Raw genomic sequence first — 25652 nt, 5'->3', positions numbered from 1 at the left:
CGAAAAGACAACCTACTGAATAGGGGAAGGGATTCACAATGATACATCCGATAAGGGGTTAATACCCAAAACATAATGAACTCATACAACTTAACACCAAAAAAACAATCCAATTAAAAAATGGACAGATGATCAGAATGGACATTGTTCCAAAGAGGACATATAGATGGCCAAAAGACATATGAAAAGATGCTTAATGTCATTGATCATCAGGAAAATGCCAATTAAAATCACAGTGATATATCACCTCACATGTCAGAATGCCTATCATCAATAAATCAACAAACAACAAGTGTTGGAGAGGATGTGGAGAAATGGGAACCCTTGTGTACTATGGTGCGATTGTCAATTGGTGCAGCCACTATGGAAAACAGTATGGAGGTGCATCAAAAAATTAAAACTAGAACTACCACATGACTGAGGAGTTCCACTTCTGGGTATTTATCCAAAGAAATCCAAAACACTAATTTGAAAAGATATATGCACCCTTATGTTCACTGCAGCATTATTTACAATAGCCAAGAAACAGAAGCAACCTACGTGTCCATCAGTAGACAATTGAATCTAAACAAAATAAATGAACAAACAAAACAGAAACAAACTCATAGGTACAGAGAACAAACTGATGGTTGCCAGAAGGGAGGGGGGTAAGGTGAAAAAGGGGAAGGGATTAAGAAGTACAAATTGCCAGATATTAAAACAGTCATGGGCATATAAAGTGCCGCATAGGGAGTATAGTCAATAATATTGTAATAACTAGGTGTGGTGTCAGATGGGTACTTGACTTATCGGGGTGATCATTTGATAAGTCACATAAATGTCTAATCGCTATGTTGTACACCTAAAACTAACATAATATCAGATGTCAAATGTATTGAAATTTTTTTTTTAATTAAAAAAAATCCTGGCAGCTTAACTTTATGCAGGTAGGCTTCTAATCAAGCCATCCTGTTTTAAAAGATCGAATGAAGGAGGGAGGGGATGTAAGGCCCAGAGAGCAGACATGAATTGCAGGAGGCTGAGTCACCCCTGCCAGGAGAATGGGGAAGTGGAGGCCCGCAGAGGGGAGAAGTGGCTGTCCACATGGGATACAGACATTCCTGAATTCTATGTCCATGACGCCACCAAAACATCATCCAAATTTCAATTGTATTTTTATCTCATTTTACAGATAAGCAAACTGAGGCTCAGAAAAGTTAAGTAACTTACCCAAAGACGCACTGTTAATAAGAGGCGGACCAGTATTCCAAACCCAGGCCAGAGTCCCAGCCCACGGTGACTAACGACCAGGGCAGCCTGGTCTTTGGGAAGCAGCAGGACATGAGATTTTTCCAGAATGCTCCTATCTCGCCAACTCCCTCGGGGTCTCAGACTGTACCTCTAGTCACTTAAACTCTCCAACCTCCTTTCCTCCCAGCTTCACCACAGGTAACCCTCCAACCACTGCCACAGAACCTGGGAGAAAGACTGGCCACCCTGGAAGACATGTTGACATTGGCCGAGCTCTAATTACTGCTCCAACAGTCTGCACTGTGCCTCGTGGACAGCCATACCAGAGGCATGTTAATTTCTGCCCCAGCTGGCTCCCGCATGGACATGCTCACACTACCATGTCAAAGGGGCCCTGCCCGAACCCCTGATGTGGGAGGAACGCATCCAGCCCTTATTTTTTAATTAGAAGTTCCATTAAAATCACTACAGCGATGAGGCGCACACCAGGCAGTGTACTTCAGGGCAATTAGCACACTCCTCAGGTGGCTAAAATGGTCTCAGCCCAGGTCTGAGCTGACATAATTGCACCAAAACATACAGCCTACCAGGAGGCTCCCATTTTAAGTGGAAAGAAACAATTAGTTGCACAATCTATTGAGCAGTTAGAGCTGTAGGAAATGGTTCTGTACACACAAGACTTTGCCAGAGGTTGAGATATATGGGAATGATCTCTTGCCTATGGCTCAGCAAATCCATAAGCAAACCTCTATCCCTACCCATACCACCCCGCATGCCACGCCACTAATGCTGTGTGTGTGTGTGTGTGTGTGTGTGTGTGTGTGCGCGCGTGCGTACACACACCTACTGCGTAGAGAGACTGGTTGTAATTACGCATCTGGATCACTGTAAGCATGAGCTTTCCATTCCTGGAATGTGGGAAATAATCAGTGGGGCAAAGAGGTTATGGAACCCCCACCTACTTCTCTGTCTCTTCCTGAATCCCCAAGCCGCTAATTTAAACCTGCCCCTAAGATAGCTCCTGGCCAAGTAATTCTGGAGATTCTGAGGAGCAAATAAAAAGAGCAAATTAGAAGACCAGGAAGACCTCTCTGAACACCAGGAGAGCTGAGGAAAACCACCCAAGGCTCCCTGGACTCTGTTTGAAGCCGTGCTCTTGGATTCCCCAGGCAGAAGCCTCTCATCTGCATTCAGTCGCCCCTCTCCAGCTCTCACTGCTGAACCATTGCACCTTCCGCGCACAAGCCAGCAGTGCCACTATAATTAATATTCAACTGGTATGTCCACTGCGCACGCAAAGTCTGTTCTTTCAGCCTTTTCAAATCCTATTCAAATCAAAGTAATCTTTGCCCTTGCATTTTGGTTCTAGCAGCAGCGATTATTAGGCTTGCAGATTATGGTTTATTAGCATTTATTAACCAGCAAAGGAGCCCTGCACGATAGCAGTTGTCACTAGGTCTCCGACTCCCGAAATAAAATTAACGAGCCAGCAGGACACAAATACTGGGGCAGGAAGGAGGCCATTTCAGGAAGAATTATTATTTGTGATTTTTCATATAAGACTGGATGGAGCAAAGAGTTGTGAGGCTTTGGAAAAGGGGGTGGTCAGGCTAACAGGAGGCAGCCACTGTTTGGTCACTGCAATCACCCTTCAGGCATCATTATTTGAGGATCTAGGGAAAGTGGCAAAGTGTAAGGAGGCTTTGATTCAGATCCTGGATTAATCCACTGCATGACCTTGTGCAAAGTACTTGCTGTCTCAGGGACTCAGCCCCTCATGTTCAAAATGAGTTCAGTAGGATCAGTGGTGTCTAAACCATCTCCGTGGGGAAATGTAAGCTGAACAGAGATGGTCAAATTCCCTTTCCTGTAGTACCCATAGCAGCTCTCATCCAGCCTGTTTCACATACCACGCTTTCCCCTAAGATTTAAAGGAAATCCTTTTCAATCTATAGAATTCTTCACAGCTCTAGAGTCTATGAAGTGAGAACTGAAATGGTCTAAGGAACGCAACATGATAGTACAGAAGCAGCTGTATTATGTTGAGTGGCCAAAGAGACACGAGAGGGAGACAGAAGCAGATTAACATGGAATCCTAGCAAAGCAGAGAAGGCACCCAGAGATGATACCAATGACTGTAGATACATAATCAGAGTACATAGGGAACCTAAAAACTATGAACTTGGGGGATTTGTAGGCTTTCTTTAACAACTGACATAGTCCAACAATATTCTATGGCAGATTTCCTGGTGGAAGGCTGATAGAAGGCCCCCCGGTCCAGGTTGATAGGTCCAGATTGATAAGACTTTCTGCCCTTTCTCTCTTGAATGGATACATTCCTCATCCATACAAGCTTTGACAATAGGGAAAACCTCCTTGGGTGAAAATCTTCTAAAGCCAAATTCTGAAACCTAAAATCTTCATGGGTCTTCCAACATGATATCCAATGACTCTGGTTAATGAAAGCTTGGCAAACCTAAAGCAACAATGGCAAAGTGAACTTGTCTGAAACATAAAAAGATCGTCAGCTCGACTTTCAGGTAAACATGGTAAACTGACATGTTTACCTCCACTGTCTCCTAAAAATCCCACTAGAATATCAGTCCCCTCCAAAGCAGATCAGAAAAGAAGTAGTAGTAGTAGTAGTAGTAGTAGTAGTAGTAGTAGTAGCAGCAGCAGCAGTAGCAGTAGCAGCAGTAGTAGTAGTAGTATTTTGGAAGCTGACTAGCCCAAGAAAAAGAATTTTTTTCAGATACTACCATCAAAAGAGGACAGACAGATCATCTGGAAAGCCCACTGTGTGCAAGGCCCACGTTTTCCCTTGCCCACCCCTCAAGAGCCACGGCCCGGCACCCTTCTATTTGGAATTTCGTACCCCCTACCTGCCACCACTGGCCGAACTGTACTCTTTTTTACTTCCACTGGGATACAGAAAATGGAGGCTTTAATTGACTCTACCCTAATTCATGGGAGGGGAAAAGGAAATCAGTGGCATATGCCTTATTACGGTGGGTTTTGCTGAGTGGAGTTAAGCAAGCACAGGGCAAGAGAGTCTTTTTGAATACTGGAGATTTGTGATTTCAAAAAAGGATGCAAAAGGTGGCCTTCAGGGAAGAACTATTTAGGGAGAAGGACAAGACATATAAAGGGATTCATATGAGATTTTGCCCTACAGCATACAAGGTAGGCTCCTCTAATAGCTCTGTACAATCTTTAGCTAAATACTTCTTGTGGTCACTCCTCGGGGCTGCATCTACTTGAGAGGGATTGAAAGTCCAAGTCCTACTTCAAAGGTGCATTAGGAGAGGACAGAGGCTGCTGAACCCTGATTACCTAGTTATTTGTCTGCATCCCTGCAGTGTGTTGAGAATTGTTGTATGGGTTGAGAATTGCTCACGTTAAAAATGACTAAAAAGACCCCCCCTCCCAAATGAAACTACCTGCCGAAAAGCACCAAGGAAATACTGGTGTCTGTAATATGATGTTTTTTTTGTTCTTTGTGGCACTTTCTGAAAAAACACACACACACAAAAAAACCCTACCTTCTCTCTTGCATTTTAAATGAAGAATGTACACGCGAGTTCTATATGGACACCCTGAATGGGAACCCTTGGACTCTGTGACTCTTAGAGATGGTTGTAGGGAAAGCAGCTTGCTTAGAGCACGCTCAGCAACTTCTCCAGAAGGCTTTCAAGAAGAGGCGTATAAGACGATGCTAAGTCACGATGACAATGCAGCCTCTAGCTATAGGAGCCCAGGCCACTGTGCATCCCTTTCTAACATTCGTAACTATCGAGCACTCCTAAGTTCTTGGGGTTGAGAAGGAGAATAAGAGTGACCGCAGTCATCCCTACCATTTCCTGAGCATTTACAGTACTCCGGGCACTATACTAATGCTCCACATACAACCCTTCACTTAATCTTTACATCATCTGTACAAAGTATCATCATTCCTGTTTCATAGAGGAAACTGAGACGCAGAGATATTAAATTATTCACTAATGGACACACAGCTAGTATGAGGCAAAGCTGGATTTTAACTTGAGCGCATCCAATCTAAAGCCTGTCTTCCTAACTATCAAATTCCGTATTCATTCTTCAAATTACTGACCTGCTTAGAACGTTTCGGTAGCACCCTAAGACCTACGGCAGTGGTTCTCAAACCCAACATTCTATGTCAGCCACATTCAACAATACGCTGTTGCCCAAAAAGCCCTACAGACGGCCTGCACCTGTGTGTGCATGCTTGTGCGCATGCTGCTCCCGAATGTAGGCAGCTGTCTGCCATTTAGGCGCATAGCCTTTAAGAAACCAGCCTGGGTCACATCTCCTCTAACGCTTTCTGTGAGCACTCCAGCCCCGTAAAGTTTCTGCAGAGATTTCTGTCCTCAGGGCTCCCCCAAACCTTTACTTTTTCTGTCAAGAACCGGAGAGTAAATATCTCATCCCTTGCAGGCTGTACAGTCTCTGTGGCTGCTACTTAACTCTGCCATCACAGCACAAAAGTTGGCATAGAGAATACATAAATGAATGAGCGTGGCTAAGTTTCAATAAAAATTTATTTTTCTTTCATTCATTATTCATAAAATTTTATTTACCGTGAACTCCTTTCAGTCTCACCGTTGCGTCTCCATAGTGTTCGAAGCCACCACCACGATCATTCATGGAGTGTCCACAAATGCCAGCAACTTTACATGCGTTATCTCCTTGCTTCCAGGGAACCTGGATTCAGTCTGTCCCAGTTAAGATGAGCACGTGCGTGGCTCTCAGTTTATCTGTTAAGCCCATTTTTAACCTCTACCATGTCTCAGAAACTCTGCTAGTCACTCAGGGTCCCGATGAAATCAAGACATCCACGGTCCCCAGTTTTGGACGTTAACCGGCTAATGACGTGTTAGTTAAGGTTTTCTGGTTGTAAGCAACAAATGTGAGCATGAGTAACTTAAATAAAAGGAAACGAGCTGGGGAGAATATGGGTATAACGATAGGCTTGAGACACAAACAGATCAGCCATTCCTCGGGAAGGCTAGAAACCAGAATGGCTCCCACAGGAGCCTGCAAGCCTGCTCCCTGGAGTCTCTGTACCTCTCTCTTGGATAGGGTCCCCGCTTAAGTGCAGGCATACCTCAACGATGTCACGGGTTCACTTCCAGACCACCGCAATAAAGTAGGTATCGCAATAAAGCGAATCATAACCTCCTTCCGTTTCTAAAAGCCACAACATCTGGGACGCACAATAAAACGAGGTATGCCCACAGTCTTAAGTTTTCCCGAGGTGATTCTAATTTGTAACATGGTTGATAACTATTGCTCTGGTCTCTCCAACAGGGTTTGTTTTACTCCTACGTCATTACGGTTTTTATCAGATCCCTGATTCCTGATAAAGTCAGACTCAACTGTAAAAAGCCACCCCAACTCCTCACCAAGTTTACCAGGTGGACAGCAATATACTCCATGTTCACAGCACACTTCTTTTCAAAGCATTCTCAGGTGTCTTTTATCTCAAATGAGCTTCATGGCTGTTCTGAGGTGGCCAGCACAGACTTTACTGTTCCTCCTTAAGGAAACTGAAGCTCAGGTAAAGGGTGTGCCCAAGTACGACTCAAATGGCCCAGCTGAGACCAGAACCCAGGTCTCCCAAGGGCAGCGGTTCTCCCAACTTTAGAGTGACTAAGACACACTGGGATCCCTGTCCCAATGCAGTGTGGCCTTGGCTTCAAACCCAGAGGTCCTGATCCAATAAGTCTTGAGGTGCAAACACCTACATTATCACAAAGGTGATTCTGATGCAAATGTCTCCAAAAATCTCAGTTGGTGAAACACTGCCCCTGAGGAAAAATCTTTAGTCCATGCCTTTGAATATTACCCTGCCCAGAATAAGAGAGGGAACCAGCTAGCTCAAGACGCTTCCTAAACCTATGGTATTTCATTTGCTTTTCCCTTCATCCTCTTGTTACCTACTTATATTATTAGCTTTCCAGAGAAATAATAGTTAAAGAGAAATTTCAGATCAGTGACAGTGAGTGAGTTTCAGTCCAACATGCCAACTCAGATCAACCGGCAGTGGCTTCTTAGAGCCTTGGACTGAAAAGAAATGAGCCTCCAACAGTCACAGCAGGAAGAAAACACATTTCAATAAGTCCATGATATCTGTCATGGACACTTAGGATTCTGGTGGCCCAGCCCATCATTGCTCTACAAGTACCCTGTCCTCAGGTTTTTCTTATTTTTCTATTTTAAAAATATTTCTACGTAGAGAGACTTAGTTTCTGACTACAGATAATGAGAAATGACCTTTTAAAATTGCTTGCATGCTGCCCATACTACTGGGTTCTGCTTGAGACATTCTGGATGTGATGACTCAAATGTAAATATCCCCAGAAATCAATCAATGTCTGGGCAGCTGATTAAGTTCCACAGACTACAACAGTGCTCCCTTTTCTGATCTTCGGGCATTTTCATTTTTGTGAGCTAATGTATCACCACGGTGAAGGGACTTTCTCACGCATTTTGCTCATGATAACAGATGAGGTGTGAAATTGATTCTGAGCACCTTGGAGGGTTATGATTTATCATTATACATTAGGTCCTGTGGAGCTTTACTAGATGAATCCCAGCTGCACTCAGATCCAACCACACTTCTGCAGAGAGGACACTTAGTGACTCAGGATCTGTTGGCTACAGCGATTTCAAGCTGGCACCCAATAAGCAGCTCCCTTTCTTTCAATCAACGAATATTTACCGAGCATCTACCATGTGCCTGGTACTATTTTAGGAGCTGCAGATACATCATTGGACAAGAGGGGCTCACTTATCCCTAGACCTGCCCCCCCTCCCTGATTATAACTTACATTCCCCATTGGATAAACACACCAACAGCCTGGTACCTGGGGATTGATACTTGAGGTGGCCTGAACTGTACATCATCCTATTTTCTGAACTACAGATACTTGGAGGAGTCAACCTGACAATGGCTAATGCTGCATCTTCATCGTTGTCACACTTAGCACCAAGGATGGGCCCATAGAAAGTTCTGAGGGTGCACAGCAAATGAGCCCCTCGTGAAGTAATACAGTCAAGGGGCTTCGGGCAAAAGCCTTCCCTAACTGAACGCGTGTGGACATCTGGAAAGCTCTCTTCTGCCAATCAATGCCTAAAACCCGTGTTCTTACACAGGGTTGGGCAGGGGAAAAGTGGGGCAGGACATGGGAAACATATAAGGAAATTTTCTGAAAATACACACTCGTAAGGTTTTGTTCTGCCACCCAGAATTCTGCCTCTGAAGTTATGGAGTGAGCTCCAGGCAGATCTGTTTTGAAAAAGTACCCATGGGTGATTCTGATGGATCTAGTAAACGCTACCTAGAAAACACTTTCAGTTACAGGCCTGGCCTCTCAAAACACAAAGTACAAAACTTACATTGAAGAGCAGAGAAACCCACGTGACTGGGCACCGTACCACTCGAGTTCTAGTCCTAATTTTGTCTTTGATCAGCTGTGTAACCTCAGACCAGCCACTTTGGCTATCCAGGCACAGTTTTATTATATGCACACGAAGGGAAAGGAGTAGATGACTTCCAGAGGGGCTTAAAGAGCTAAGATTATATGATTTTTTTTTCTCATCTGCAGACCAATTTTAAACACTAATTGATTAATCCCGGTATAAAAAATCACTATTAAACAGTTCTTAAAGGAAAGTGTGTACTTTTAAAACACATCTGTGCCAAATCAGTCCATTGCATATTTAAATGCCATCGGGATCCATAATCAAGCTTCCGAGGTGTTCAGTATGGAATTGTTATAAACCTCCCAGTGGCAGAGTCATCCCTATACTCTTTGTCACCTTCTCTTCTGCTTTCCAGCCCCTTGTCCGATTTTTTGGATGTCTCCACAGCTTGGTACTTAGTCATGGTCTGACTTTTAAGTGGAAGCTACTAGATTTCTCTAAGAATCTTTTTGTAAATTCCATCTTCTCATTAAAGAATCCAATGTTGTGTCTTTTTACAGACTTTTAACAGGCTTTTTGCCTAATCATCTTCATTTGATTAATATTCTTGCACTTTTTCGTTCTGATTGCCTGCCTCTCTATGCCCCACTCACGTACACCTGCATGCAAACACTCTGCGCTGATGGCTAAGCAACAAATCAAATGGCAAACATCAAGATTTTTATACTGACTGCTTCTCCAGACAGATAATTTCCTTTGATGAATGGGACTTTCTTGCCCATCCAAACTAATTATCTTGTCCACATTCATCTCCAGCCATGTTACAGTCCAAAACCAGCAAGAATAATTACCTGGGGATTCACCAGTTCTCAGCTGACTCAGCCAGTGTTCACCTTTGGAATGGGGCTTATATTTAACTACTGCCCAAGGATCACAGCATATTAGAACATCGAGTCTCAAAACCTCCATGTGATAAGCATGCCACGGGGGCGTGGCAGCTGTTTTCCAGTCTCGCAGCCGCACTATGCCCTTCTATGCCTTCTCTATACTGCCGGGCCTAGAGCCTGTGGGCTGAATTTCCCAGATTCTATCGCCAGGGGCTTCTGCTTAGATCCAGCGACTGTGAGTCACTGGCAGTAGGAAAAAAAGTCGTCCTGGTTCTGGCATGAGCGGAAGCAGTGCCACTTAGCAATTCCGGCAGCAGCATGGCCAACCTCCCTCAGCGGCCCAGCACCTCCTGAGTGGGCTCCAGGCGGGCAGCTTCCTCAGTGACCTCCAAGCTCCCGTTTAGTCGTCAGCACACCCCTTCCTTTTACTCCCCCAGCACTAACGCCGTTACCACTGGGATGGACTGCTGGCGAAATGGTGCCAATTAATCTCTCCTGACGACCCATTCTCCTTTGCAATGTGACTCTAAAGCTTCTCCCATCAAAAGCTGGAGTCTCTCTCCCCATCTCTTGAGTCTGGGCTGGCCTGATGACCTGCTTTGGCCAATAAATTGTAACAGCAGCAATACTGTGCCAGTTCTGATTCTACACCTAAAGATTTCCTTTAGGGCCAGTGATGAAAATTTAAAGAATTCGACTCTTTTTGGAATTCTGCTGAGCTTCTATGTGAATGAGCCTGGGCTAGCCCGCTGGAGCATGAAAGACCTCATGGAAGAGAGCCAGGTACCCCGGCTAGTAGTCAGCCAGACCCCAGATTCAGAGCCACCCAGCTGATCTGACACACACCAGACACAGGAGGGAGCCCAGTCAAGACCAGAAGAACAATCCAGCCGACCAAGGACACTCATAAGCCATAATAGTTATTCTTAAAGCTACTAGTTTTAGAGTGTTTTGTTACCCCACAGCAGATAACTGATTCCTTTCATTAAATTTCTCTTCCATGGCTGTTGCTCTGACTGGACTATGAACGATAAAGAAAACTTCTTAAAAATGCAAATCCCCAATTGAACACCACAGGTAATTTTGATACATGTGGCCGCAGAATACTCTTTGCCAAACACAGCTTTCGAGGGGATATGGAGATCATTTTGTCTGCACTGTCACCTCTCAGGCAGTTTATAGATAAGCTCACCTTTAGGCAAAAGCTGTCTGATTAAATGAATACTTAGTAACCAATTCCAGTGTCCAAGGAATGTTACATCACTGTCAAGGATCCTTTTTTCCATCCTAATTGCTAGCTTCATACTCTCAAGCTGAAGCTTTTTTCTCTTTCTTATTTCTTGCTCAGAAGAAAAAAAATGTGGCCAGTAGATATTTTCCATAAGTAAAACTACTTTTTATCCCATAGGTTAAATAGCTGCAACCAGATTCTTTAAATTTTCATCTCTGGCCCCATGGAGTTAAAAAGAAAAGCAAAAACAGAAAAACTTTAGCATCGCATTGATTTTGGATGACTCAGATTTACTGTGTGACTTTCTGCAGGTCATTAACCTCTCTGAATCTGTTTTCTCAAACGTTAAATAAGGTCTGTTGTGAGAAATAAATGAAATAAAGTTTGTAAAATTTTAATATGTTAGGTTTCGGCTTTCTCCTCTCCAAGGTAGCATTGCAGAATAAAAAATTAAAAACTATGAATCTGACATAGATCCAAATCCCCAAATTCCAGACTTATCAGAGCATCATGAACAGATTCTCCCACAATGGCAGCTGAAAGGCACCCACACCTATGGCAACTGATGTGAGGACTAAGGCTGAAGCCAGCCACCTATCCCTGCCCTATACGGACGGAGGCAATGCCCTTTGGACATCCTGTCTGTCTCAAGGTAAGACACCAAAGAGGCTAATCTATTTTTCTGAGTTTACCCAAGCAACACGAAGAGTTTCTTTTTTTTAATATATAAATTAATATATTTTATTTAGACCACAAAGAAACAAAAGAAGTCAAATTCCTATTGCCCAAAATAATCACTGCCAATACTATAAGTATATTCTTCCACACTGTGAGCTGTTCCCTTCACTTCAAGCTCTCTCGAAGAGGCCACAGTCACAAAACACACAGATGAGACTGCAAATCTCAGAAGATGGCAGAGTTAGTTTACATCACACACGCCACAGAAGCCACTTCTATGTCCCCTCATTAAATCTCTGTTCTGTCAAAATCCTCCCTAGGCTGTACTTGGGGGCAGGGGAAGGGGAAAGTCGAGGAAGAAAAGGGTGGAGTGGGGCCGAGGAAGAACAAAATTTCTCTCCCCTTCTCATACTCAATGTCCAGCCTTGTTGGATCTTGCCTCCCTCCAAAACACTCCTTTACTATCCAGAGAAAGTTACCATTTTTTGTTACTTAGGATTTTTCTTATTATTCAGGATTCATACCCCATCCCCAACCAAATATTTCTTTTAAAGACATAAAGTACACTCCCCGAGAGATCCTAATAAGTGAAGTTGTCTCCAATGATGTAGGTGTGGCAATATTTTGTAACCAAAATCCCATAAACACACACACAATGAAGACTGTACCCATATTCACATGAAAAATACAGTTGACCCTTGAACAAAGCAGGAGTTAGTGGTGCCAACCCCCTGTGCAGTCAAAAATCCATGTATAACTTTTGACTCACCCAAATTTAACTAACAGCCTAGTGTTGACTAGAAGCCTTACCAATAACAAATAATCTATTAACACATATTTTGTATATGTGTTATATATTGTATTCTTCTTTTTAAGAGTAATCCAGTTTTTTTATTTTTTTTCTTTTAAGTTTATTGGGATAACATTGGTTAGTACAATTATATAATTTATATACTGTATTCTTAATGTATGTTTTGTATATTACATACTGTATTCTTACAATAAAGCTAGAGAAAAGAAACACTATTAAGAAAATCATAAGGAAAATACATTTATAGAATTTATTGAAAAAAATTGCATATAAGTAGACCCATACAGTTTAAACCTATGTTATTCAAGGGTCAGCTGCATATGGTTCATAACCTCATTTATGTTATTAAAAAAAAAACTTTACTTGTCAATAAATACTCTTTTACAATTTAATTTTCAAGGCAGTATAGTACTTCATTGAATATATGTATCAATTTGTCTAAGTAATTCTCAATTGTTGGACAGCTAAGCTATTCAATATTCTCTATTGCTGGATATCCGGTTTTTCAAAATTATAAAAAAAGGAAAAAACTTTTTATACTTTCTCACCTGCTCAATTATTCCCTTGGGATACATTCTTAAAGAGGAGTAGCTGAGTGAAAGGAAAACAATGTGCACATTTAATGCTTTGATATATTTTGCGAAATTGTTCTCCTGGGCCAGACCCAAGGACAGCCCAACAGTGACATGAGAGAGTTCACAGGAGAGAATTTGCAAGCCTCAGTTGGAAAGAAAAAAGAAAGTACATGTCAAAAATCCTGGAGGCCTCACCCTGGGTGCTGGAGCTTTATTTGTTCCTCCAAATAAGCCAGTCTCCATCGTTGTTCCTTTGTAGCCTTTGAACATCTCTGCCCCTGAATCTTTGCTCTTGCCTCTCTCATCTCTACCTCCTCCCTGATACTTTCTCAGGCAGTCAAAATAACAACTGTTAACAAGAAATCTTTCGTTATCTCTTCTCAGCATTTACTTGTATTTGTATGCACCACGTTGGCCCTGTGTATCAGACAGCAATGACTACAATACTTCTGCATAACAAAACATTCCAAACCTCAGTTGGTAATAGCAAGCATTTATTTTCTTGCTCACAGGACTGTAGTTTGTTACAGGTGTTAGGCCAGCTACATTTGGCTCCAGCTTCAGGTCGGTTTCCATTTAACCCATCTGTCTCACTCTAGGCTCAGTCTGATGGGGAATGGCAATCTGAAGCATGCACTTCTCAGAAAGACTGGCAAACTGTTAATTCGGCCTACATTCCATTAGCTAAAACAAGTCACATGGACAAGCGCAACATCAGTGGAGTGGGGAAATATATTCCTGCCACTCTATGGGTGCACTGCCGGGTCATATTGTAGAGAGACGGAGTGTTTCAATCTACAACATCACGTCAATTGTTAGAAGGCTGAAACACTTCCAGGGTAGCTGGTAAAGAGGAATTCTCTACATATTGAGACTATAAGTCACCTAATAACCTTGCCTAGCTATAGCCACAGGGGCAAGTAACGGGGCCTGAGAGCAGTGCCTGTGTGGGTGTGGGCAGCCTCTTGCAGCTGTGTGATGAGCAACAGTGATGGTGAAGGTTGTGCAGCCCCACCTACCTACCTGCAGGGGCCCAGCACTGGAGGGCATCGAGGCAAGCAGTATTGTGAGCCAGTTCCTCTGTCTGCCTTCAGCATCAAGGCCATATAAATACAGTTGGTATCCAGCTATGTACCAATCCCAAATTCATGGGCAGTACTCCTGATGGCCTTCCTTTTAGAACAAAGTACAGAGCTCCAGGGCCCTAATTACTATCCATTTATTGAGAGATTCATTGAAAGGCTTTGAGGCAATGCCTCATTTTAAATCATGTTTCAGACAGGCATCATTCAGCCAATGGCAGCTGCATTGAAAGAACACATCGACAAAATCTAACTCAGAAGAGAACACTTCCAAACCCATTTTCCAAAGCCAGCATTACCCTCATACCAAAACCAGACAAAAAAACACTGCAAGAAAGAAAATTATAGGCTCACATTTCTGATGGACATAGATGTAAGAATCCTCAACAAAATATTTGCAAACCAAATTCGATTATACATTAAAAGGATCGTACATTATAATCAAGTAGGATTTGTTCCAAGGATGCAAGGAGCAAAAATGGTTCAATATACACAAAATCAATGTGATACATCACATCAACAAAACGAAGAATAAGAATCATGTGATTCTCAATAGATACAGAACAAGGATTTGACTAAATTTGACATCCATTTATGATAAAAACTATCAAGAAACTGGGCAAGGAGAGGATGTATTTTGACATGATAAAGCCATGAATGACATGACCACAGATAACATCATACTTAATGTAAAAAGTTGAAAGTTTTTCCTCTAATACTAGGAACAAAGATGCCCACTCTCACCACTCCCTTTCAACATAGTACTGGAAGTCCTAGCCAGAGCAATTATGCAAGAAATAGAAATAAAAGGCATCAAAATAGGAAAGGAAGAAATAAAAGTGTCTCTATTTGCAGAGGACATATTATATATAGAAAACTTTAAAGACTGCCAAAAAAATGGTTAGAAGAAACAAATTCAGTTAAGTTGCAATATATAAAATATAAAAAAATCAGCCGCATTTCTATACACTAATAACAAACTATCGGAAAGAGAAATTAAGAAACCATTACATTTACAATATCATCAAAAAAACTAACTACTTAGGAATAAATTTCAGCAAAGAGGTGAAAGATCTATACATCAAAAACTAGAAAACATTGATGAAAGAAAGTGAAGACAAATAAATGAGACTACATCAAATTTAAAAATCTGCCCAGCATCAACAAATAAAAAGGCAATCTAAAGAATGGGAGAAAAAAAATGTGCAAATTATGTATCCAATAAGAACTTACTATCTAAAATATATAAAGAACTCATACAACTCAATGGCAAAAACAATCCAGTTAAAAAATGTGCAGTGGAACTAAACAGACATTTTTCCAAAGAAGATATATAAATGGCCAACAGGTATATGAAAGGTGCTCAACATCACTGATCAAGGAAATGCAAATCAAAACCACAATGAGATATCACTTTACATCCGTTATAATGGCTGTCATCAAAAAGACAGGAGATAACAGGTGTCGTCAATGCTGTGAGGAAAAGGGAACCCTTGTACACTAAAAATAGAACTGTCCTGTGATTCAGCAATCCCACCTCTGGGTGCAGATCCAAAGGAAATGAAAATAGAATGTCAGAATGACTACTGAGAAATACCTGCATTCACATGGTCACTGCAGTATTATTCACAATAGCCAAGATATGGAAACAATCTAAGCGTCCATCAAAAGACAAATGGATGAAGACGTGGTGTATTCATACAATGGAATAGTATTTAGTCATGAGAAAGGACTTCCTGTCACTTGTACAAAATGGATGGATTTTGAGGGCATTTTACTAAGTGAAATAAGTCAGAGAAAGACAAATAGTGTGAAATCACTTATATGTAGAATCAAAGAAAGCTGAACTCACAGAAACAGACTAGAATGGAGTTACCAGGGGCTGGAGATGAGGAAAAAGAGGAGGTGTTGGTCTAAGAGTATAAACTTCAGGTTATAAGATAATTTCTGGGGATCTACTGTACAGCGGAATGCTTATAGTTAATAATACTTTTTTATATATTTAAAAGTTGCTAAGAAAAATCTTAAATATTCTCACCGCCACAAAAAAAAAAAAAAATGGTAATTTCTTTACCATTTGTGATGGAGCTGATGGGAAACATGGCACCAATCATTTCACGCTGTACAAGCATATCAACACCTTGTACATCTTAAACGTATGCAGTTATTTGTCGATTATATCTCAAAGCTGGAAAAAAACCTCTAAAACTCAAAAAGTAATTTAGAAATTAGAATAATTTGGCCAATGAAATGCACTATAACTTATACCACTTGCCAGTTTTCAGAAATACATAGTATATAAACTAAAAGGCATTTTAAGATTTAGTTTGATATTATTTTATATTTTGGTTTCTATTACCAAATAAGTTATTAAGTATTTTCAGCATCACTTCTGACGGTCGCATTATAATCTTATTTACTCTTGTATTTCTCTCTCCTGTTAGGTATGACCCATTCCGTCACCCACCCAGAAGGCAGGAAGGCCTTCCTTCGTATCAGAAGATGAGCATGCTAACACATAGGAAGTGTGAGTAAATACTTGGATCACAAAATCATACAGCTGGATTGGACTTTAGAGATTAAGTCCAAGTTTCACTTCTGCATGAAAGAAATGGCATCTGGGCAGGGGACAGACTTGCACAAGAGAAATCAGCTCCGATTAGAACCCAGACCTCGTGGCTCCTGTTTAGGAGGACACAGTTGCAGGAGGGTTCAGAGCTTATGCCAAGAGATGTGGGTTCACATGTCAGCGCTGCCATTTGATAGCTGTGCAATTTCTTGACACATCGCTGACAGAGCTTGTCTAGATACACCAAGGAATACAAATAGCCATGACTTTGATGTCTGCTAGCTCCACTGTCAGAGTGGCTCTGGGACACCACCATGGTTTCCACAAAAAACCTGCTCTTGGGTCAGCAATGTCTTTTTTAATTTCTCTCAGCCTCTGCAAAATTTAGATACTCTTACATCCTAAGGTTGAAAGAGTCAATGAACCTATACATGCATGTGCATGCATAGCTAAGCTCTCATTATCATCCTTATGACTTTGACTACTATTCCAGGGAAGTCCCTTATTTTCTCAGCCTATTCCAAATATGCCCTTTCCTACAGCCACAAAAAGAGCAGGAAAGGGCAGGAGGTGGGAAATGACCATGACAATGGACTCTAACATGAGTAACAGAGCTTGTCTAGATACACCAAGGAATACAAATAGCCATGACTTTCATGCCCGCTAGCGCCAATGTCAGAATGGCTCTGGGGCACCACCATGGTTTCCACATTACTTGCAAAATTGTGCTAGGGGAAGCAGGCCAGCATTTTGACACACAGCTCAAAGCAGCCTGTGCTGAGACCTCAAAACGCCTGCTCTTGAGTCAGCGATGTCTTCATGTCTCACTACTGGCCCAGGAAACACTTTTCACCGGGAGCCTTGTAGACAAACCCTAGAACTCACCACTAATGAAATGCCCTAACAACAAAATGAATTAGGAAATAAAATTAAAATCTGTAGGATTGGTAAAATTCCCATTCAACTGAAAAAGAATCTTGGTTGGAAAGGTTAAAATCTCCTAGAAAATAGAAGATTAGGAAGAAACCGGCATAACCCAAAATAAGACTAGCTCCTGCCTTCATGGCCATTCTCTGTGAAGTCATATTCGAAATAAACACAAATCGTTCTCCAAAAGCCTCAAAGAGTAACGGAGTCTTTAGAAAAGGCGTCTTGAAGATGCACCAAAGGGGAATTACACCGCGACTACAGAACAAAACTGAACTTCCTAAAAAATCCTCCCTGGCCATCCACACCTCCTTCTCCCCAAAGGTGCCCTCCACACTCCAGCAGCCCTTCCCCACAGCCGCTAAGCAGTGTCCCAGCACCCGCCCTTCCTCCTGCAGAGCCGCCCACCTCCTCCTCTACGGCAGATGCAGTGAGTCGGTGACTCCCCTCCTCCTCAGCTGGCAAGAAAGGGAGGCCAAACACTGCTTCTTTACTACTCTCTCCCCTGGGAGACCATTTTTAGTGTCATTAAGTACATCTTCAGGTCGCAGTCAAATTCTAAACGTCACCATCACGAGCATTGAAAATCTGCAAGTCGTTCTGAAAATCACTTTCTCCTAGGCTCACAAAATATCACTACACTATGGTTTGGAAATATATTTGGGCAGATTCTCCTGCCGGTTCTACATTCAACAGGCTGTTCTGTTCTAAGGTTTTAAAGGAGCCCCTGATGACTCGAAATTTAACCTTTTTGCTTTCAGCCTTTCTTGTTTCATCTTCTCAAGCCTCAGCCAAATGCTTGAGAACCACGTGACCTTTACTCAAACCTCGCCATTTTATTTTCCTAGCCCTGGATTTCTGTGAACAGTTGAGAGGATGAAACCTAAACAGATCTCTCTTAAATTAAACCACGCATGGGCACAATGGTTCTCCTGGGAGGGAAAACCATTCTGCTAGGTTCTCATTTTAAAAGTCTATACTGAATTACATTAATTTATATGTAGTGCATATATTCGTATACAAATAAAGAACTATGTTATGTCCAAACCACAGTGTCTTGAGATTATGACATTATTCAAGAGACACATCAGGTGCCCAATGTCCCACGATGTCTAAGTACAGAAAATACATTGTGCTTCATCCCTGTGCTTCATTTCTGAGCTAAGTTTATTCTTGCAGTGAAGGTGGTCTTGCTACAGAAAAAAGGTCACAAGTCCTAGAGTCATAGGACCCAAGTTCAAGTTATGGCCCTGAATTTTATGGGCTCTGGGACTTTGGCCAAGTGCTAGTAAAAGATTACATGCGCTGATCTCCTAATAAATTAAATATAGCTACAAATTCTTCACAGCTTCTCTCTTCAACAGGAAAGCTTATTCAACCTTTGAATTGTAGCTGATCTTGGGACTTGCTTTGACCAAAAGAATGTGGGAGCAACACTGCACAATTTCTAAAGCCTTGCAGCTTCTCTCTCCACCACCTTGGGATGCTTCCCCGAGACCGCCATGTATGGAAGCTAATCTAGCCTATGGGAGAAGCTATGTGAGGAAAAAGCAAGGCACAGCCCACATCTAGCATCGAAGGGCAATTATACAAGTGAGACCCTCTCGTACCTTCCAATCCAACTGACCCGCCAGCATCCAGCATTTTGAGTCCAGGCAAAACCAGCAGAGGCACTTTGCCAACCTACAAAAGCATAAGGAATGAGTCGTTGTTGCTTTAAGCTTGCAAGCTCTGGGGTGGTTACATAGCAAAGGCTGAGTCCCTATTTCCTCATTCAAGTGGGATGATAATGCCTATCCAACTATTCATTTGTTTATCCAAGTTATTGATGGCCTACTACATAATATCCATAGAATATATATATTCATATATAATCCTGAGGATCAAATGAGATAATGAATGTTAATATACTTGAAATGTTAGTTTTATATTGTTACTAGCACCTCCCTTTCACTGAGCTCCCACATTTTTTAAGCACTTAAATTCATTTTGGATTTGATCCTGTCAAAGGATTGGATAGCATCATTTCTGGTCCTCTCTAAGGGAGCCGAGCCTTTGACACCTGCCCTTCTACTCTCATTAGAAGACAGATCTGCTCTTAAATAAAAGAGCTCCAGGACTTTCTTTTTACAGGGCCAGAAATTCACTCATTATGGAGAGCACACAACCACTGCCGTAAAGCTCTAAGACGGAGGGCTCTCATTGCCATCCCAATAAGAGCCTTTTAAAAAATTCTTCAGTGACAATATGAGCTAAAATTTATTGAGCACTTAACTATGTCTCAGGTGGAATAGTAAGCTTTCTAGTGAACTGTAGTCTGTCTGGCAGCACTGAGGTAGGTACTATGATTATCCCTAGTTTGGGGTAAAGAAACTGAAGCCCCCACAGTGTTACCTAACCTGCTGAGGCAGATGGTGCGAGGTAGACTAAGATTCAATTCCTGGAAGCCTGAGTCCAGTGGGCCACCTTTAACTTCTGCCCTGGCCTGCTCACATGAGCGCCCGCCCCAGGCCACATTTCACTGTGGCTCCCAATACCTGTCCAGGACCAAGAGTGCATCTTTTTCAAGCTGAGCTCATTGGAGCTGAAGTTCTGTGCCACTGGCCGAACCCTCTCCTACTCTAGACTGCTACCCCACACCAGGTAAGTCATGCAAATCAGGTAATGCTGAAATTCCTTCTAGCCCTGAAAATTAAGATGGTAAATTCTTCTCCAATATCTTGTTATATTCTGGGTTTTATTCTCTTTCTTACAAAGGCAGCTAAAGAGCATACAAGGGAGGAAAAGGAAAAGCAGATGCTGTAACAGTAGCTTATTAACCAACGTAGGGAAACAAAAGGGCAGCCGAGGGCACTCTATTTATACCTCCCTTGGGGATTATGGCATTTACACGATTTGATATTTTTCAGTGCGTTCAGTCCGAGCTGAGACCCTGGAGGGTGCTCCTTAAGCCTGACAATGAGTGAAATAATTCAATTAAAATAGGCTTGAGGCGTTCACCAGGTATTAAACTCCCTGAAAGATTTCGGAAGTCCTCAAGGCAGTTTCAGCACCAATGTCAGTGAGCCCGTTGGAAAGCATAAGCATGTGTCTCTCGGGGGACATTTCTGGAGACATCGGAGGTGAGTTCCAGGCTGCTTGGAACGGGCTCTGTTGGAGTTGGCAGCTGCGCCTCAGGGGAGAGACTCTGCCAGGAAGCCTCCCAACGGCTCACGGATAAAACCTCCCCTTCCATAGCAGGAAACGAAGTTTAATAACAGCAACAAGTGCCATTCACTGAGCGCTCTCTACATCCCAGGTAAAGTGTTGACTTAAGCCCTTTTCGTGCGTTAACTTACTGTCTTCACAACTATATGAGGTTAAAAATCATCAAGCCGATTTTGTATGAGAAAACTGAGGTGTCAAGAAGTGTCACGACTTGCCCAGGGTTACACAGCTAGCAAGTTGCAGGCTCAAACCGTCATCTGTGGTGCCAAAACCAACACTTTTTAGTACCATGCCACTTAAAAATCCAAGTGGCACGTTACTGCAGGAATCCGAACTGGGAGAAGCGTGTGGCTACAGAGAAATATGGACACAGCTCCTTCCTCAGGTGCATGCAGTCTGGTCAGCAAACGTGGCTTGTACTCAAACTAAATTACCAATGACTGAGGTCAGATCCAAACCTGAGAATAGGTTTTCAGGGTGAGCAGAGAAGAGAGAACAAGATTACAGAAAGAGGAGAGTGTGAGACAGGCAAACTGAAGACCAAAACTCACCCTCCACAAGTCTGCCCAAAACTGGCCCAGGTGGCCACCTTTGTTAATGGTAAAATTCTTCACTCCGATTCCAATATTGCGGGGAGGCGGGTTCTTTCCCACACCAAGTAATTCTCCCATACCAGCTGGGTGTTCTACAAATTAACTCAAAGTGTCACTATTTACTCAGAGGTAGCATGGGATTCCACGGGTCTAGGGTTCAGTCCCACAAGACTGCCCATCCCCTGCCCCATTTCAGAAGCCAGGCGCAAGCCCAGGTTCTCTTACTGACCGGCTACAGACTGAAGGTTCCTCCTCGTTAAGCTCAATTAACTTGTGAGGCTCACAAAACTCAAACATTTTACTTACTAGGTCAGTGGCTCATTCTGAAAGTGCATAACCCAGTAACAGCCAGCTGGAAGGGGTGCGGTTTCCATGCTCTCGGGGCATGAAATTCTCCCACACCTCCACGTGTCCACTGACCCGGAAGCTCTCTGAGCCCCGTCCTTCTGGGTTTTTATGGAGCTTCTTTACACAGGCATGATTGATTAAGTCATTGGTCATTGGTGATTGGCCGATGACTTAATCAATCCACCCCCAGAGGTCAAGGGGTGGAACTGAAAGGTGTCAACTTCTAGTCACGTGGTTGGTTCCCCTGGCAACTAGCCCCCATCCTAAGGAGCCTTCCCAAAGTCGGTCATTAACATCACAAAAGATACCTTTATGGATCTCCTCGAAGGAAATTCCAGGGGTTTCAGGTGCTCTGTGACAGATACTGGGAGAAAGAGCAAATACTCTTTTTTTTTTTTTTAAATCGCATTATCACAGCTGGGCACTCCATGGGGTTAAGAGCTGCAGCTTCCTTAGTCAGCACCATATCTTCATATCTGGCACCTACGTTTTGTTGGGAGAATGGAAGACTACCTAAAAGAACACATGCAAAATTAAGTAAGCCAAAGAACAAGAAATCACAACCCGAAATCTAACCAGTCTCCCTAGAAGGGAAAAAAGTGAGTGGGCTGGGAGCACGAGGAGGCGGTGGGTGGGGGAGGACCTGAGATCGGTGTGAAATGACCACCCTGAATTGCTAGCCCTAGAGCGGAACTTCCTAAATCTGAGTGGTCATTAGAATCACCAGGGGAGCTTGTTAAAACACAGGATGCAGATTCCACCCCCCACCCCCCACCCCCCAGCCCACCCCCCCTGCCCTGCCCTAAGTTTCTGATTCAGTTGATCAGGGAAATTTTGCCTTTCTAATTCCCAGGTGACGCTAACGCTCCAGGTTCAGGGTCTAGCACTTGGAGAACCGAGAGCGCTCAGCCGTCGTTGCACATTAGAATCATGCCGCTGTTTATAAAAACACCCAGGCCGTACCCCTGACCAAATCCATCCGAATTCCTGGAGGTGGGACCAGGTGATTCCAATGTGCTGCCAAAGAGGAAGTAAGTCAGAGAGCATATGGCGGCTTGAAGTTCATACCACCATAAAAACAATAGCTAATATTTATTGAGCACATACCATGTGACAGTCACTCTGCTGAGTACATTATTACATGATCTCATTTAATTCACACGGGAACCTTTCTAGTAGGGACTATTATCCCCTTCTCATTGACAAGGAGAGTCAGAGAAGTAACTTGTTCTAGGCCATAAACTGGTAAGTGACAACTTGGGAATCCAGTTCAGGTCTCTGTCTGGGTGAAGACTCCTAACCCCTAGGGGTCTGTAGCCTCTCCCCCAAGCCACTTAGTGCTCTGCCTCTGCATTAAACCTTTAGTATTTGGTTGAGTCCAGATGCCAACAATCTGAGCTGGAACAACTGGATTCAGCATTATATTTGGCATCATGTAGATAGATAGATAGATAGATAGATAGATAGATAGATAGATAGATAGATAATAGATAGATGGATAGATGGATGGATGCAGATCTGCATTCACAGATACATGAATAAACAAACGCAAATCACAGAATGGTTGTTTTAATGTTGATTATCGCCTGCTATCCATAATTCTCCCCACTACCCCTCCTCGGGGCAATCACAGCAGTGCATGCGTCACATTCCATTTTATTGTTTGTTACACCATTTATCACTCCCTGTACTCTCATCCTGTTAGTTGAATTTCCAAAGAGACCTTCGTAACAGAATCCCGGCTCTGCCCTAAGAATGAGACTTTCCTTGAAGATCTCTTAAGTAAGGACTATACTCTCTTCCATACACTAGGCCTGGAGAGAGGGTCGTATGCTTCCTCCTCTCTTCCAGAACATTCTCCTTCCTCCCTCTGTAAAACCCCTGCAGCTTTCAATCTCACAGGTTGTCAGACTCCACTGCTCACCATCTCTGTCCTTGTCACAGTCCTACTCTTCGCCTCGCCCTCTTCATTTCCTGAATAGACAGCTCCTGGCTCACTGTCCTTCTGTCCAATAACAGTTCTGTCTTAATTATGGGTAGTTTCAATATCTACACTTTTGACCCTTCCTTGCCTCTGATGAGTTTGTTCTCCATTCCACATCACCAATCACTCCTATGGCCTCACCCCAGACCTTATCATTACTATCAGAGCCCCAGGCAGGCTGCCCCAAGATATCCCACCATGGCATACTGATTACTTCGAATTAAAGTTACTTTAAAAACTGCCGGTGCAAGAACGCTCTGACCTCCCTCTCTGTCAGGCCCCCTGAAAACAGGGGATAAATCTGCCATGTGAAATGTGCCCTCCCTGCACCTGTTGACTGAGAGACACCCTTACCACTAAAGTTAAGGAATCCAGGCTCAAAAAACTTACATAAACAAAAGCTTGTTACTCCTTTACTAGTTTACAACCCAAGACCAAACTTTGTTTCGATTCCTCGCTAATAAGCACCCAAACCTAAGTGCCCTGTCAATTCTTCACAATTTTATTGTTTCTCTGTCTAAAGAACATAAAAAGTTGGCTGGTTCAACATTTCAGAGAGCATCATCTATAATCTCCTATGTTCCATATTAAATTGCTTTTTCTCCTGTTAATCTGGTCTTATGTCAATTTTATTATTAGTCCAGCCATAAGAACTTAAGAAGGGGGGATTGTCCCCCTCCCCTATATTACCAATCACTAAAACCCCTCCAAAATCTCACGTTCAAGCATCGCACCCTCCAAGTGAGGACATGGCATGGGGGAAAGGATGAGGGACAGTGACCAGAGGCTCAGAGTCCACAGTCCATTGCTATCACCGCTCCCTCTTGCCCAGTCCCCTGACCTCTTCTCACTTTGTCATACTCACTTGGCTAAACCACACATTTCTAGGTTAAAACCAAGTCACTGCCTGGTCTGCACCTGCACCCTGAGAGCCTAAAGGTTCTGAAAAAAAGCATAACTGCACGGACTGGGTCACTGTAAAGTCATGACCGTGAGCTTCAAATGGCTCCTACGTCAAGTCCATTCACCCTCCCACCCTCCTTTATGTCTTTTCCTGTCATCACAGACCTCAAATCCCCATCCTCATTTTCAGCCCTTGACTTTGCTTCTGTAAATCACTAAGAAAATAAAGGCAATCACATAGGAACTTCCACAAACTCCCACCTTCACTTCACTCTCCAGCATCTGCACCCAAGGTTTCACCACCCCTCCCGTGGCTGTGACGTAGGACACCTGAGACCTTGCCCTCTGACCACCCAAGGATTCCAGACCCTGTGGCATCACTAAGCCAATATGCTGCCCTCTTTGTGCCAAATTGTCTAGCTCTGCTAGATTGAATGATACCACTGAGACAGAAAATAAACTGTGGTGGGGTGTCGATCTCTTATCTTTTGTTAAATTGGAAATTTAAATTATTCTTTTGTGCTTTGTACCCAAGTGGAGGATAAGGCCCTTGATATGCTATTATTTCAACAAACAAAAGGCTAGGCATCTCCGTATTGTTCCTCTAGTGGATGCCTATTTATCTGGCTTCTACTTATTTCAAGTACAGTGACCCAGAGAAGACAAATAAAAGAGGATTTGAAGTCCTTAATGTGTTATGTGTTTATCTGGATTTACAAAGACCAATTGTTCAATTCAATTAGTAAATATAAAATCATATGCATGTAATCATTGGAGGATCTCAAAAAGTGAATAGTGTATGGGGTGGGAAGTGCGTGTGGGGGTGGGATGGGCATGAGTGAAGTGCCATTTTCTGGGAACTTTTTTTTATGTCATCACTTTTCCCAGACAATTTTTGTAAAGAACACTATGTATGATTTTTTTTTTCTCCCCTTCTTTTCCGGCCCAAACTGTCCACAATTCAAATTCTCACTTTCAGTATGACATTAGTTAAGGCCACAGGAAAGAGTTTTCTAAAGGTATTTGCATTTTAATTTATATTGAGCACTCACCATCCGGTCTTGGCATTATGCAAGTGCTTCATGTCTGTTGGTTCCATCTTTATGCTCACTGTCATAGTATAGGTGGTATCTTGTCATTCCCATTTATAGATTTGGAAACTGAGGCTTGGATAAATTCAG

General features: G+C 42.7%; 1 long non-coding RNA gene across 2 annotated transcripts in view; it reads right to left on the bottom strand.

Annotated features, from left to right (window-relative positions):
* Positions 1–25652, bottom strand: part of LOC120614372 (uncharacterized) — a 120269-nt gene that overhangs the window by 62933 nt on the left and 31684 nt on the right. For both annotated transcript variants that reach the window (XR_005655944.1, XR_005655947.1), the window contains exon 2: positions 19047–19119. This is a non-coding gene — a long non-coding RNA (uncharacterized LOC120614372). The remainder of the gene's footprint in view (positions 1–19046; positions 19120–25652) is intronic.

This window comes from Pteropus medius, unplaced genomic scaffold (assembly GCF_902729225.1).
Source record: "Pteropus medius unplaced genomic scaffold, Ma_sr-lr_union100, whole genome shotgun sequence".
Lineage (NCBI taxonomy): Eukaryota > Metazoa > Chordata > Mammalia > Chiroptera > Pteropodidae > Pteropus > Pteropus medius.
Note: the sequence above shows the minus strand (reverse complement) of the source record. Positions and strands in the feature narration are given on the sequence as shown.